The sequence below is a fragment of the Dendrobates tinctorius genome, unplaced genomic scaffold (genome assembly GCF_039654945.1).
Source record: "Dendrobates tinctorius isolate UK_male_01 unplaced genomic scaffold, ASM3965494v1 ptg000151l, whole genome shotgun sequence".
Taxonomy (NCBI): Eukaryota; Metazoa; Chordata; class Amphibia; order Anura; family Dendrobatidae; genus Dendrobates; species Dendrobates tinctorius.
Window position 1 is genome coordinate 21,117,537 of NW_027361818.1, and position 16,001 is coordinate 21,133,537.

A 16,001-nucleotide genomic window follows, 5' to 3' on the forward strand; every position below is an offset into this window, starting at 1 on the left:
CAGCTGCCCCTGCCTCAGCACAGCTGCCCCTGCCTCAGCACAGCTGCCCCTGCCCCAGCACAGCTGCCCCAGCCCCAGCACAGCTGCCCCAGCCCCAGCACAGCTGCCCCTACCCCAGCACAGCTGCCCCAGCACAACCAACCTGCCCCAGCACAGAGCCGCCACCACACGAGCCTGGACCACTGAATGACCCCTGTGACTACTTCTCCACCTGTGGTGGATCCCTTCCCAGGTAAGCTGAATTCGGACTGTAAGACGGACCCCCATTTGACACATTATTTTTTTTTTCCCTATTTTCCTACTGAAAATTGGGGTGCGTCTTATGGTCCGGTGAGTCTTATAGTCCGAAAAATACGGTAAGCCACAGAAAACCAGAGAGGTTGGTAACGGTACCTAAGCAGATTGCAGACCCCTGATCCTATCCCCACAACTATCAGTAGCCGTGGAGCGTACCTACGATGATTCTAGACGCCTCGACACAGCCGGAGAGCTAAATAAGCCTAAAGCAAGAAAGGGTAATTCTAAACTGCCCCAGAGCAGACCCCAAAAGAATAAATAGCCCCCAAACATATATTGTCGGTGAGACAAGATGAAAACACAAACGCAGGTAGGAAAATAGGCTGAGCAAACGATGGGGCCCAAACTAACTAGACAGGAAAGGAAAGACACTGTCTGCAATCACGCAAAAAACCTGCAAAAAATGCCCAAAACTTCTGATAGAAAAAACACTGAAGTCACTAGACTTCGCCCACTTTATCAGCACTCTGGTATATTCTGAAAGCAGAGCAAAGAGAGGCCAATCTAATAAGGGACAAAAACAAACTGGTACAAACAGTAGCATAAGGATGGAAATTCAGCACAGCCCCAGCGGGGCTGACTGACCACACAAAACTGAAATAGACAAAACCAAATCAAATGTGGACAATAGCAAAAGAACACTTAGCTTGAGCATGCAGGAACTGAGCTGGAAGCTAAGACCTCAGGAGGCAGAAAAAAATCACCAGCAGGGATAGAGGGAGTCGGCTGTCTTAAATCCAATCAGAAACTCCATATGTCAAATCGTCCTACTCATTATCAGGTGGCAGACCTCTGTCAATTAGATCAGCTCCATTACCTCCTGTAACTACCAGAGTGAGCCCGGAAAGAGAACTTGCGACCCCTCTGTCAATACAACCAGCAGGCCAGAAAGTGAATTCACAACACCTGACTTGCTGGAGATATGTGTAGACTAGGCCTGACTTGCTGGAGATATGTGTAGACTAGGCCTGACTTGCTGGAGATATGTGTAGACCAGGCATGACTTGCTGGAGATATGTATAGACTATGCATGACTCGCTGGAGATATGTGTAGACTAGGCCTGAAGAGAGAAGGAAGATCCGGCACTGGAGACTTAATAAAATCCACGATAAGTTTTATTCACATAATTTCATGATAAAACCATAAAGGGGAAAACAGACCCCCCACGCCTGACGCGTTTCGAACCTTACACCAGGTTCTTCCTCAGAGACTGGGGGGTCTGTTTTCCCCTTTATGGTTTTATCATGAAATTATGTGAATAAAACTTATCGTGGATTTTATTAAGTCTCCAGTGCCGGATCTTCCTTCTCTCTTCATGTTTGCAACACATGGTGGTCAGCCATTTGATCCCTAGGCACGACCGGCTTACAGGACTATTTTGGTGAGCACAAAATTTCCCTTTCCCCTTCCTAATTTTCTAAATAGACTAGGCCTGACTTGCTGGAGATATGTGTAGACTAGGCATGACTTGCTGGAGATATGTATAGACTAGGGATGACTCGCTGGAGATATGTGTAGACTAGGCCTGACTTGCTGGAGATATGTATAGACTAGGCATGACTCGCTGGAGATATGTATAGACTAGGAATGACTTGCTGGAGATATGTATAGACTAGGCATGACTTGCTGGAGATATGTATAGACCAGGCATGACTCGCTGGAGATATGTGTAGACTAGGCCTGACTTGCTGGAGATATGTATAGACCAGGCATGACTCGCTGGAGATATGTGTAGACTAGGCCTGACTTGCTGGAGATATGTGTAGACTAGGCATGACTCGCTGGAGATATGTGTAGACTAGGCATGACTCGCTGGAGATATGTGTAGAGTAGGCATGACTCACTGGAGATATGTGTAGACTAGGCCTGACTCGCTGGAGATATGTGTAGACTAGGCATGACTCACTGGAGATTTGGGTAGACTAGGCATGACTCGCTGGAGATATGTGTAGAGTAGGCATGACTCACTGGAGATATGTGTAGACTAGGCATGACTCGCTGGAGATATGTGTAGACTAGGCCTGACTTGCTGGAGATATGTATAGACCAGGCCTGACTTGCTGGAGATATGTGTAGACTAGGCATGACTTGCTGGAGATATGTGTAGACTAGGCCTGACTTGCTGGAGTTATGTATAGACCAGGCATGACTTGCTGGAGATATGTGTAGACTAGGCCTGACTTGCTGGAGATATGTGTAGACTAGGCCTGACTTGCTGGAGATATGTGTAGACTAGGCCTGACTTGCTGGAGATTTGTATCTGCACAGACGGAAGACTAGACATCTAGAGCACCTCCAGGAGGCCACGTACTGTAGGGAAACATGGCGTGCTGACGATAAACAGTCCCCGCAGGGGGATATATACAATGCTGTGCTGGCTAGTAGGTGAAAATTCATTGATCATAAATATTTCCTGGCTAAATGCAACTTTCTAAATAGTCTTCATTAAAAATGATCTATCATCAGTGTCTGCAAGTCCTGTTATCTAGCAGAGCGCTCTGCAAAAATGATACAAATCCCGCGGAGCTCCTGGTTGTGACTGCTCTCCCTCCTGGTGAAGTGAGAAAAATATAGGCATACAATAATTTTTTGGTTGGGATCTAAAAATCTACCTGTGCATATGTGTTCACGCCTTTTGCCATGAAGCCCCTAAAATTTTCTGGTGCAAGCAATTCCCTTCATAAGTGAAAGATTGCACCCAGGTGGTCTTCCTCAGTGTCACATGGTCTGTCAGTATACACACACCTTTTCGGAAAGTCCACAGAGGCTGCGACCCCAGTAAAGTGAAGCTGTCGGGTCCCCCATTCCCTCTAACTCACTTATGAGTAAGTTCCCTGCCTATCCGGCCCTAGATAACATTTTTCGAGTCAAATGGCGCTCGTTGCCCCAGACTAGTCAGCCCTCTTTCCATGTTATCGGGCCCCTGTGGGAGTGATAACATAATGTGCACACGCGGTGTCATCACTGCTTATGAGGATCTAGCGCATGCGCCGCTCATTCCGGCCACGTCACTGCACCTCTGAAGCCGGGTGTACGCACTCCGCATGACCAAAAGTTATCTTCCAAACTTCTGGCCATGCGCCGTACGCCTCTGGAGCTGGCTGTATTTTGCAATCGACGTCATAAAATCTTCTATATTTGGTGACATAAGATTTTAGTTTTTTTTTTTTTTTTTAATTTTTTCAAACTTTTTGTATCCACTTTTCAGACTCGCCTCTGGAGCTGCCTTCATTTTCCATGACCCCGTCCCATCGTCAGGTTGTGTCTGAGGGGACAGCCTCGCTTTCCAGTGCACGGCGTCCTACATAGACCAGGACATGCAGGTGTTGTGCTCTCCGGATGGGAGGACTGTGGGAACGGACGAGGCGCAGGGGATTTTTGTTCAGAAGAACATGATGCACAGCTGATCACTGATCGCCAGGTGCCCCGTGTTCTCCGATATATCATCGGTGTATATATACGTTGTGTAATGGACAAACCATAAAATCCCTATAGGAGTTTGGCATTGTATAAGAAGGCAGCAGCCTAAAGATCACTGCGCATATTGGGGCATAAAGAGTCATTTATTCTGTTATTTCTCCTGATTTACCAAACCCCGGAGAATTGTCTGCATTGCCCTGCAAGACCCCACAGTTTCCCCAGACTTCTACCCCCTGAGCTGGATGGGGTGCGATGCCGCGTCCTATAGACATTTTCATCATCTTCAGCGCATGCATGGCCAGAAATATTCAGTGCCATGGGTACAAGTTACAGGGGGGTTGTCAAGTTTAAAGGAGAGTTATTCCAGCAAAAAACCTTATCTGGACTATAATGTGTAATCCCCAGTACATAAGTGTAAGAGCGCGTTCACACTGCGGCAATGTCACAGACAAAACCCATAGGAAAATAACACAAGAAATATGTATTTGATCCAAACAGCGCTCAGTCCCCTGTGTTATATATATAAGACGTGCTGTTAGTATTTGCTTATTTTCTGTAGGGTATGTGCTCATTTTCTTTTTTTCCTAGGTTCTGTCTGTGAAATGGCCGCAGTGTGAACTTGCTCTTACACTTTGCCCACATGCCAGCTTATAGTCCTGCTCAGTTTTTTGGTTTCTTTTTGGGAGCGGGGGGTTGTATGTAATTTTTTGTAAATTCGCTATACTGTTCCAGAAATATGAGCCTTTTTATTTACTTGCTATAATTATGCTCTTCACTAAGGAGAGGTGACTTACAAGGACATATATTGCAGAGAAGCCCAAAGACCCGCCCCAGAGGATCCTGTGAGCCTCGCCCCATGGTAACGTCAGTACTAAATAAAAAGGCCCATATCCCCGATACGTACAGAAAAGCTACGGAACACTCTGGGAAACAGCAGGGATAAAATAAGAGCAAAACCTGGCCATTGTTGTCCTGGTGACAGGTCCTCTTTAAAGTCTTTTATCTTCTATGGTAAATGCTCCAGTAGGTGAGTTATGGCCGTGGAAGGTGTGAGGTTATTATAATAGTATTGCCTGTGTGTGTGGTTGTGACACCTTGATCCCCTTTTTAGTGCACTGACCATTTCCAACATACAAGCTGGATCAACCGGGAACTGGGGCTGCCGGGTGCAGAGCAGGCGAGGTAATGACAGCGGGACTGTGGACATCGTGGTGCTGGAGAGTTCAGCCCAGTATTGCCCCATGGACAGAGTGATCAACAACAGACGGGATTTCAGGTGGGTGAACATTTCATTCCTTGGGGGTATTGGCCTGTTTTATCATTATTCATCTGTCATCAGGCACTGAGTATTTCATAGACATATTTACCCATAACACAGGGGCTTCATCAGCGTAATGTCTGTTGTAACGTGTTCCCAAAGAGCATCTTGCACCAGACTGACCATTTCTGGTGCTACTGACCCTCTGGATATTCATCAGAGGGTCAGGCTTATTTTGTCCTCTCTACTAATCAGAAACTGTGCACTTATGGGTTTTTACTGGATGGTTGGGAAGCCATCGCTGCTGGCTAGTGCCGATTGCCAAAGCTGATCCAGAGGTGGCAGCAGTAACCAACCTGACAGCACTAGCCTGAGCAAGCCGCTGGGAACCACGTCTTCACTGAGCAGGCTCCTCTGCGGCTGGGACTGAATGGGAGACCGCAGAAGGCAAGGCTCGAAGATTGCTCCTGTGCAGGGGCAGGAATCCGACACCTAACACATGTGGCATGATGTATTACCTGAGAGGTGTTGCAGGTAATATGTTGTTGGATGGAGAAATTTTTTTTTTTGCCATCCACAGATGTGAATGAAGTAAATCCCACTATATTTTTGCACAACACACAATTGCCGCACGGCTCTGCTCTGTCTTGTACCCAGGCGTGCTTCCCAGCATGCGCTCTGCTCTGTCTTGTACCCAGGCGTGCTTCCCAGCACGCGCTCTGCCTTGTACCCAGGTGTGCTTCCCAGCTCACGCTCTGCTCTGCCTTTTACCCAGGCATGCTTCCCAGCACGTGCTCTCCTCTGTCTTGTACCCAGGCGTGCTTCCCAGCATGCGCTTTGCTCTGTCTTGTACTCAAGAGTGCTTCCCAGCATGCGCTCTGCTCTGTCTTGTACCCAGGCGTGCTTCCCAGCATGCGCTCTGGTCTGCCTTTTACCCAGGCATGCTTCCCAGCACGCGCACTGCTCTGCCTTTTACCCAGGCATGCTTCCCAGAACGTGCTCTCCTCTGTCTTTTACCCAGGCGTGCTTCCCAGCATGCGCTCTGCTCTGTCTTGTATTCAGGCGTGCTTCCCAGCACGCGCTCTGCTCTGCCTTGTACCCAGGCGTGCTTCCCAGCACGCACTCCGCTCTGTCTTTTACCCAGGCATGCTTCCAAGCACGTGCTCTCCTCTGTCTTGTACCCAGTTGTGCTTCCCAGCATGCGCTCTGGTCTGTCTTTTACCCAGGCGTGCTTCCCAGCACGTGCTCTCCTCTGTCTTGTACCCAGGCGTGCTTCCCAGCACGCGCTCTGCTCTGTCTTGTACCCAGGCGTGCTTCCCAGCATGCGCTCTGCTCTGTTTTGTACTCAAGCGTGCTTCCCAGCATGTGCTCTGCTCTGTCTTGTACCCAGGCGTGCTTCCCAGCATGTGCTCTCCTCTGTCTTGTACTCAGGCATGCTTCGCAGCATGCGCTCTGCTCTGTCTTGTACTCAGGCGTGCTTCCCAGCATGCGCTCTGCTCTGTTTTGTACTCAAGCGTGCTTCCCAGCATGCGCTCTGGTCTGTCTTTTACCCAGGCGTGCTTCCCAGCACGTGCTCTCCTCTGTCTTGTACCCAGGCGTGCTTCCCAGCATGTGCTCTGCTCTGTCTTGTACTCAGGTGTGCTTCCCAGCACGCGCTCTGCTCTGTCTTGTACCCAGGCGTGCTTCCCAGCGTGCGCTCCGCTCTGTCTTGTGCTCAGGCATGCTTCCCAGCACACGCTCTGCTCTGTCTTGTATTCAGGCATGCTTCCCAGCATGCGCTCTGCTCTGTCTTGTACCCAGGCATGCTTCCCAGCATGCGCTCTGCTCTGTTTTGTACTCAAGCGTGCTTCCCAGCATGTGCTCTGCTCTGTCTTATACCCAGGTGTGCTTCTCAGCATGTGCTCTCCTCTGTCTTGTACCCAGGAGTGCTTCCCAGCATGCTCTCTGCTCTGTCTTGTACTCAGGCGTGCTTCCCAGCATGCGCTCTGCTCTGTTTTGTACTGAGGCGTGCTTCCCAGCACGTGCTCTCCTCTGTCTTGTTCCCAAACGTGCTTCCCAGCATGCTTTCTCCTCTGTCTTGTTCCCAAACGTGCTTCCCAGCATGCTTTCTCCTCTGTCTTTTTCCCAAGCGTGCTTCCCAGCATGCTTTCTCCTCTGTTTTGTACGCAGGCGTGCTTCCCAGCACACACTCTGCTCTGGTTTGTATCCAGACGTGATTCCTAGCATGCAGTCTCCTCTGTTTTGTACTGAGGCTTGCTTCCCAGCACACACTCTGCTCTGTCTTGTCTTCCAGCCAGCCACCTGGTTCCAGCAGTCATGGTACTTTGTTCCCCTGGGCCTGCACCTGATGCTCTCTGTATAGGGGGTGGTCCTCGCTAGGTCAGCTCGCCCAGGGTGGGTTAGTATCACGGCCCAGAGTGTCCTGTCCATGAGTCGTCAATTGAACAAGGGTGGGTGGTTTTGCTTTGCGTAAAACATTTTTTAGGGATGCCCTCCTGGACATCTCGTGAAAGGGGTATTGGTGTGCGCCCTAATTCTTGGCAGCCCATCCACTCACTGCAAGAGTCCCTCCTTCATAAAGGAAACAAGATGTGTCTGCTTATGTGTCACACACCACATGGCCAGCTAGGGTTGGTAAATGTTACAATGACATTTCCCAGTGAATGCATTTGTTTTGGTTCAAAGCAATGTAAAAGTTGAAAAACACTTCAAAACCACTGCGTCTGAACATATCCCAAGTGGTGGAGGAACATTTTGGTCTGGGGTTAATTATTTTGCCTTATATACAAGTCATTAACCTGAAAAGGATGTACCGTAACATATTTCCCAGCAAAGTCCATTTTGGTTTCGTTTTGGTATGTTTTTTGGTGCATCGGTAAAAATGGCATGAAACTCTGACAACATTATATAAAGCTGTGAACTAGGAGTCAGGAATGCTTCCAGGGGCGATCCCCATGATGTCCCCGTGTCATTTGAGCAGTGTTTCCATCATTTTCAGACGTTTTTAGACCTTAAAAGGACCCCCGGGGGGGATCGCGGTATAAATGCTCGGGTCACCCATAGACTTACATTGGGCTCGTTGTTCTGTCCGAGTACCCGAGTATTCCAATTTGCTCGACCCGAACAACGAGCACCCGAGCATTTTAGTGCTCGTCCATCACTAATGATCACCAGTTACATTAGTGTTTAACTTTATTCAAAACCCTTATTTCTTACTATTGTTGAAAGCTGTTTTCAATTGGACCACTGATGCAATATGTACTATTAGCTGATTTACCTTTAAGACACTTGTTACTCTGCTTTAAAAATAGATTTAATAATGTAATTGGTCCAATTGGATTTGGACTTCATATCATCAGAGAATCTAAAAACTTTTTTTTTCATACGTTGAAGCTTATAAGCACTAATTGTATGTACAAGGGTACTGATCTAATATGTACTAATATTGCTACTTAGCATCAGGAATAATTTAATTGATCTAAATGTACCTGACTACCTATTATTTGAAAAATCATCAATTATTATTTTTTATACATCGAAGCTTATAAGCGCTAACAGTATTTTTTGTTTTGCAAAAGAATTTGATGCTTTTTCTTTTATCTTCTCTGGACCAAATCATAATCATAACACTACTTTATTGGTATTCAATCTATTGCTCTTAATATTGGGTATAACGATCCCTCTGTTTGCAAGTCCATTTTTCTTGTGTTTACCCATTGGAAATTTTTTTAAAAAATTGTGTATTATACAGTATTCAATAAAATGTATTATCTTTTAAAATTTACTGGGCATCTGCTTCCGTATATTCACATACAGTACATTCTCCGGTTTTCTAAATGGCGCAGACTTCAAATCTTAATGACACAGCTCGTTTATCAAGTAAATGATGATGAGAAGTAGCTGAGTGCTGGACAATCAATTCACTTATCATCCGGCAGCACAAGAGGAGCTCTGATTAAACCCCTCAGTTATTAGGCATCAGGCGCAGGTCTACACATCTGTATAGTGCTGTCACATGATAATATTCCTAGTAACACATGTGATATCATGGATCACTATCTTAATAGAAGCCATTATAATGATATGACAAGGGGAAAATATCATATATGTCCTACTGCTCTGCTTATTAATGCTCCGAAACTACTCCTTAATATTACTACAATACTGTGCCCAAAGCCTTCTGCTGTACTACTACCAAATTTACCCACCATACATTGCGTAAGACACATGGACTATAGTCGTATGGGTCTGAATGTTGACACTAGAATTGATGTTTGGGAAATTGCTGAATGGCAGCTGTTTACCTCTTATATCAGCTCCTAGGGATTATTGTCTGCTATCTTTGAAAAAAAGGGATGCAGGGTCATTGAACAATCATGTTTGCTAATATGTTGATTACACATTGTACCAAGCCATGGAGCTTGTTTACTTGGAAAACAGAGGAAGACAAACTGCAAATTAATTAAATACTCAAACAATGAGGTATGAGACACTGCAAACTTCCCCCAATCCTGTGGAAAAAATACCTGAATAAGAGCTGTGATGTATAAAAGAGGATCTGCTTCTGTATCAGGTAAACTTTACAAATCACAGCCAGAAACACTCTACAAGACAGCTGCCAGTACACCATGGCTCCATGAAGAGCGACTCAGATTTAACATTCTACAGGATGCCAGCTTAACGACCTCAGCCCCAGCTGGAAGAATACTGATCTGCTACATTGACCATCACTGAACCCATGGTCTGCTCTGAAAACCACCTGAAAAATCACTCAGAAACTGCACCAAAATTTCTATTTATCTCTTCAGTGTCTTTGAAGTTCTTCAGGTCTCCAAAAACACCAAGAGGTTGAAAGAAGTGAGCCGACCATTCTTCAGGCATATTCTGTTTCGCAGATGCTCAACCCCAGAAGATGCCTGGGTGTCAGTTGGAGCATTTAGTGACTTTTTGTCTTAAAAGCGCTCTCATTTTATGCATTGCTTAATGGACTTATCAAAACTTCTGACAATAGGTCCAAGAAGCACTAAAAAAAGCTTAAGAAAATGAGACTGCATACGTTTGGGCAGCAAGGTGGCTCAGTGGTTAGCACTGCTGCCTTACAGCACTGAGGACCTATGTTCACATCCCACCATGGACAACATCTGCAATGAGTTTGAATGCTCTCCCATGTTTATGGGCGTTTCCTCCAGATTCTCTGGTTTTCTCCCACATTTCAAAAACATTCTGATATGGAATTTAGATTGTGAGCCCCAATGGGGACAATTTCAATAATGTTTGTAAAGTGCTGTGGAATAAATGGCTCTATATAATGAATAAAATCAGAAATGTATATGCTGCTTACGTAGTCATTCATATATTTAGAAACAGGAATGTTACATTATTATTTTTATCAACTAACAAAATGCAGAGTAAAGTTTATTCATTAATAGATGAAAAAATCTCACTAAAAATATTTATAATTTTTTTTATTGATAAAAGGATAGAAGGAAAAGGGAGGGAGAAGATCGGGAACAGAATCAATAGGCAAAATGATAGTCAGGAGGGCAGCCGGGGTCAGATACCAGTAAGAGTCCAGTCAGTCAAGCAGTATGAATACAGCGGAGCCTGGTGACAGAGGCGATACATGTCCGGCAAGAGATGTAACAGAAGGCCACAGGTAGATGGTGAAGGTTCTTCTATACAGGTCCAGCAGTGATGGTGGATCTGCTGGACTTCAAGGAGGGAGAAGAACAGTAACAGAATCAGTAGTCGAAATCATAGTCAGGAGGGCAGCTGGGGTGAGATACCAGTAAGAACCCAGTCAGGCGAGCAGTAGGATTACCGCAGAGCCTGGTGACAGAGGCGATACATGTCCGGGTAGAGAAATAACAGAAGGCCACAGGTAGATGGTGAAGGTCCTTCTTTACAGGTCCAGCAGTGATGGTGGATCTGCTGGACTTGTGGGAGCGAGATGTGGAGGTTTCCTGTATTTTAGATGTCTTTAGGGGCACAACTCATAAGTAAAATGTTGGACACAAATGGTAATAAGTGTTTGTAGTATAAGGTTCGGCCACCGGCCAGTATCTGTATATGTACTGAATCTTATCAGATAACAAAATACATAGGTAAGTTTAATAAATGTGAAAAAAAATTAAGCAAACTTAGAATTTTTTTTATCTTTATAATTTTAATTAATAATAGGATAGAAGGATAAGGGAGGGGTAAAACTAGGAACAGAATCAATACGTGTATGAAAAAGCTCTGTCGTTAATACTGTTTGGGTAGAGCTATTCGATAGCGCTATCCATGAGGAAAGTGCACGGGTAGAGCTTTCCCATAGCTCTATTCCTAAAGGAAATGAACGGATAGAGCTCTCCGATAGCGCAATCCCTCAATGTTCCTGAGCGTAAGCTATTTCACATGGTTGAGCGCACTTGGGATCTGCCCCCAAGGCCCTGCCCATGCCCAATGTTTGGTCCGTAGACCGCGGCTAGGAGTTAGTCCCGCTTCAAAACAGGTCCAGCAGTGATGGTGGATCTGCTTGACTTCAGGGCGCTCGATGCTTAGGTTTCCTGTCTTTCAGATGGTTCTAGGGCAACAGTGACAACCTGCAAATACTCGAGCAGCCCTGGATAATCCACGCCGGCAGGATGATAAGATCCGGCGGAAGATGGAACCTATGAGAAGAGAAGTAAATATAATGTAAGTGATGGGACTCCATATGACATGATACTACTGTGCGGACACTGTGGCCGGACGGCAGAGGAATCTCATCACACAGAGGTCAGGGGTCATTGTCAGCCATCATACATGTGATAATCCCATCACTGACAGATGACATCTGCTCCACATGAATGATTCTCACTGACATCACACAACATGGGGCTGATTCTCACACTTACCTCGTCTCTTTTTCCCCTTTTTTCCTTTTTCTGATTTTTCTTCTTCTTTACTCAGATTTATTGTAGATTTTCTTTCCTCCTGAGCAGGAAATTCTGATCATAAAGTAAAAAACAAAACCTCAGTAATGACATATCCTAATGGGATCTGCTTTGTCTCCTGTATATAGTAGGATTGTTCTAGTCCTGTCTCCTATAGTCCTGATAATCTGGTAATATATCATAATAGGGCAGAATAAGTCCTATATAATGTACATAATCCCATCTGAGGGGCATTAGATGTGTCGCTGATATACAGCAGTAAGCGTCCGGTGTGCCGCCATGTGGTGCATCACTGATGAGCGATATTCTATTGTAGGAGACGATGTCTCCTTATGATGATGGAGGTTATTGGACGCTGCAACGCATCTCACAGAATCCATGAAAACTCCTGTGCAAAATTAGTGAAATAGAGATACAATATGGGCCCATGGACAACATAATTGTGATCCATGAATCATGAATAACATAGGAGACCTACTACAGGAAAACCATGTGGAAATATTTGATACTTGAAGTCAACATTCAGATTGTTGCTGCTGCAGACATGGACATACCTGATAGTGGGGACGAGGATGGTAAGATGGTAATGGCGTCGTCTCTATCAGCTATTGGGGAAGATTCTTTCTGCCTGTTTGGAAGAAGAAAAACACATGAATTAAAAGGAAGCACAGTATAAAAGGGGTTGTCTCACTATAAGAACACTGACTATAAGGCCTAATAGGACATATGACTGCCATAGTGGGGAAGGTCTAATGCTCAAAACTAACTTTTATAGACTGGAGTGGAAAACAACTACCAAGAATGTCTGGCAGGTAATACTACATCTCTCCTACAATGTGTGTATTACTAAAAATGCATGACTGGCCACAATCATGGGCTGTTATCACCAGCGGTTTCTGAAGCCAAAAGCACAATGACTGCTAACCAGGGGGCGGAGGATGCTGCATGTGATATTATGGTATTTCTGTCTTATATTTGGTATAGTGCACATATATCAGCCTGAAGTTCCCAGTAATGACCCCATAATCTACTCACATTTCGGAGCTGTCAGTGTTGGATGTTGGGGTACACTCTGGAGGGGACTTGGGATCCTCATCGTTCATCATTCCGTTAGTGGTGGTATAGAGCTACGTGCGGAAGCAACAAGTTATGAAATCATTTTATGTTTAAGGGTCTTTTTATACATATTTTGGATTTATTAATCACATACTTACTTTAGAAAGCCTTTCAGATGATGATGTAAAATTTTGAAAGTCATACCACTTATTCTCTTCACTTGTACCCTTCTCCTCCTCTGAGACCAGATGTTTAATCATATTATAATGGTCTATAAGACATAGACAATCAAGTGTTAGTAGAGGTTGTCAGTATAACACAGTCACCATTTATCATTAATATTAATGGGATCCGATTATCACATAATATGGAAGACGAGACAAGCAGACACTATGTCTAGATGATGTCTTTTCTACTTACTGACAAAAAATAAACTGGTGTCCACATCTGATGCAAGCTGAGGAACATACACCGGCTTTTGACTTAGAAGGTTGTCAAAGTCTAAATCTCTAAGGAATGCATGACCCTTGATCTCAAATGCGCCTCCTGGATAAAGAAAAACAAAAGTGATGGGGACATTGTCAGAGACAGCTCCATACCAACAAATTAAGGGAAGCGCTTAATCAAGTAGGCTGGGACCATCTCATGGTAACTGGGGATTCTGACCATAAATGGGACATGTTAAGGATATCCTACTAGAATCCTGTAGAAAACGTATACTCTCTGGTAATAAAATGCCCAGGAATAAAAAGAAACCACCAATTTTGCAAAACGATCTGGATAAGACGTCTGAATGAGCAAAAACTTGGCAAATGAGGTTTAATGTAGATAAATGTGGAGCAATGCAGCTAGGACGGAGTAATACTATTGCTGCATATACATTAAATGGGAGAATACTTGGGAATACAGAACAGGAGAAGGACTTGGATATTCTGATTACAAGTAAGCTGAGCAGCAGTACTCAATGTCAAGCAGCAGCCGCAAAAGCAAAGATTTTAGGATGTATGAAAAGAGAGAAAATCCAGCGATCCCAATGTATTGTTACTCCACTATAAATCACTTGTGAGGCCACATGTAGAATATGGGATCCAGCTTTGGGCTCCACATTTAAAAATGGATATTCAGAAATTAGAGTCAGTTCAAAGGCGGGCTACTAGATTATTACAAAGGTTGGAAGGCCTCTCATATGATGAGAGGTTGGAAAAGTTGGGCATGTTTTCCTTAGGAAAAAAGACACGTGACTGGCGCATGTCTTATTCCTTCCAAGGGCCATACTAAGGACCAGGGGGCTCTCATTACCGGTGGAAGAATGGCAATTCCAGCAGCTAAATAGGAAAGGGTTCTTTACAGTAAGAGCAGTCAGACTGTGGAATGCCGACCACAAGAAGTAGTAATGGCAGACACTATAGCAGCTTTTAAAAAAGAGCTGGAAGATTTCCTCAATGCACATAAGATTGTAGGTTATAGGTAATTTGGTGACAAAATGAATAATTGGTGGAGAAAGGGAGAACTTGATGGACCGAGGTCTTTTTTCAACCTTTGTAACTATGTAACTATATCTGAACAGTTTATCTTAATCTGAATTAATTAGGTAACCGAGCAGACATGTAGGAAATAGAGTGAAAATCTTAGCAATGAGAACTATAAATGGAGAAGCTGATGGAGAAGTAATGATCCTCATGGACATGAGTGATATGTCCTCGGTGTAACAAGGGAATAGTGATAGTATTGGATGTTACCTGTCCCAAGTCTATCCACAGGATCTTTTCTGAGCAGCTGAGTGATGAGGTCCTGAGCATCGGGTGGAATAGTTTCATTACTGTCCCAAATTATATCTCCTGTTATATAGAAAATTACAGAACATAAAACCTCTTTACTGGACTGTAAGATAAAGCAAAGGAAGTAACTAAACCAAGATGACCAGTGAAAGCCATGATCAGATTATTCTACTTACCATTGATCACATTTTCATTAATCTCAGTCCAGGAATTTCCATCAAATGGTCTATATCCCATGAGAAGCTCATATAATATGATGCCCATTGCCCACCAGTCCACAGGTCTTCCATAGCCTTTCATCAGGATGACCTCAGGGGCCATGTAACCCGGGGTGCCACAGAACTAGAAACCAACAGAAGAGCGAGATGAGAATCGATGAGACAATTATTATGATAAGTTCTTATAATAAAAACAGAAATACAGAAGATAAAATATCAGTGAAAAAGTTCTGTAGAAATGAAGAACGTAGGGAAGAGACAATAGGGTCATGAGATTTATGCAGAACAAGCTAAGTTCCTGTAGGTAATGCCAACCTCATGGTCCTGGAACTCTCTGGAGATGTCCTCTGCTGATGGCTTGTAGATGTTGGTGTTTGGCATCATGACACCAAGTTTTGAAATTCCAAAGTCGGTAACTTTAATATGTCCAGCAGATGTTATCAGGAGGCTGTGAAAGAGAAGATGGTTTTAGCTTCATAGACCGTGAGATAATAAAGGATAACTTTCCTCTTTTTCTCATACTACAGGTATTCACTTACTTCTCCGGCTTCAGGTCTCTGTGCACCACACCGTAACTATGCAGGTATTCCACAGCAAGGACCGCCTCTGCAAAGTACAAGCGGGCCAACGGGACAGATAAAGCACCCCTGGTGCTTAGAAGGGTCCTACAGTCTCCACCTATAGAAGAAAGGAAATATGGCCGGTGAGGGGTTTATACAGCCGATCACCATGATGTGTGATGAGAAGTGAGTGGAGACATTGGGGCAGGAGACAATATATAAAGATATAATATACTGTATACTGCACAAATGAATTAGTCTGAGGTCATGATGAAATGTCATCTATGTAACTAATAACATAAAGTGATGTCACATCTCGCCTACAGCTGGAGATACTGACGCTCTCAGTGCGGACATACAGGGAGATCACACAGATCAATGACTTTCTGGGTATCTTGGTAATAGATAACCTATAGTAAATGCTCTGTGGGATGTAACCGTCCACGGGGAGAATCCTAATGATATGGGAGGTGATAAGATGTCAGCAGGCATG

The 16,001-nt window shown here is 44.5% G+C and overlaps 1 long non-coding RNA gene across 1 annotated transcript; it reads left to right on the forward strand.

The window, feature by feature from the left end:
• Positions 1-3,522: 3,522 nt before the first annotated feature.
• Positions 3,523-15,782, forward strand: LOC141050004 (uncharacterized). Its single transcript, XR_012220468.1, has 3 exons — positions 3,523-3,719; positions 4,830-4,994; positions 15,476-15,782. It is a non-coding gene; the product is annotated as an uncharacterized lncRNA (long non-coding RNA).
• Positions 15,783-16,001: the final 219 nt, after the last annotated feature.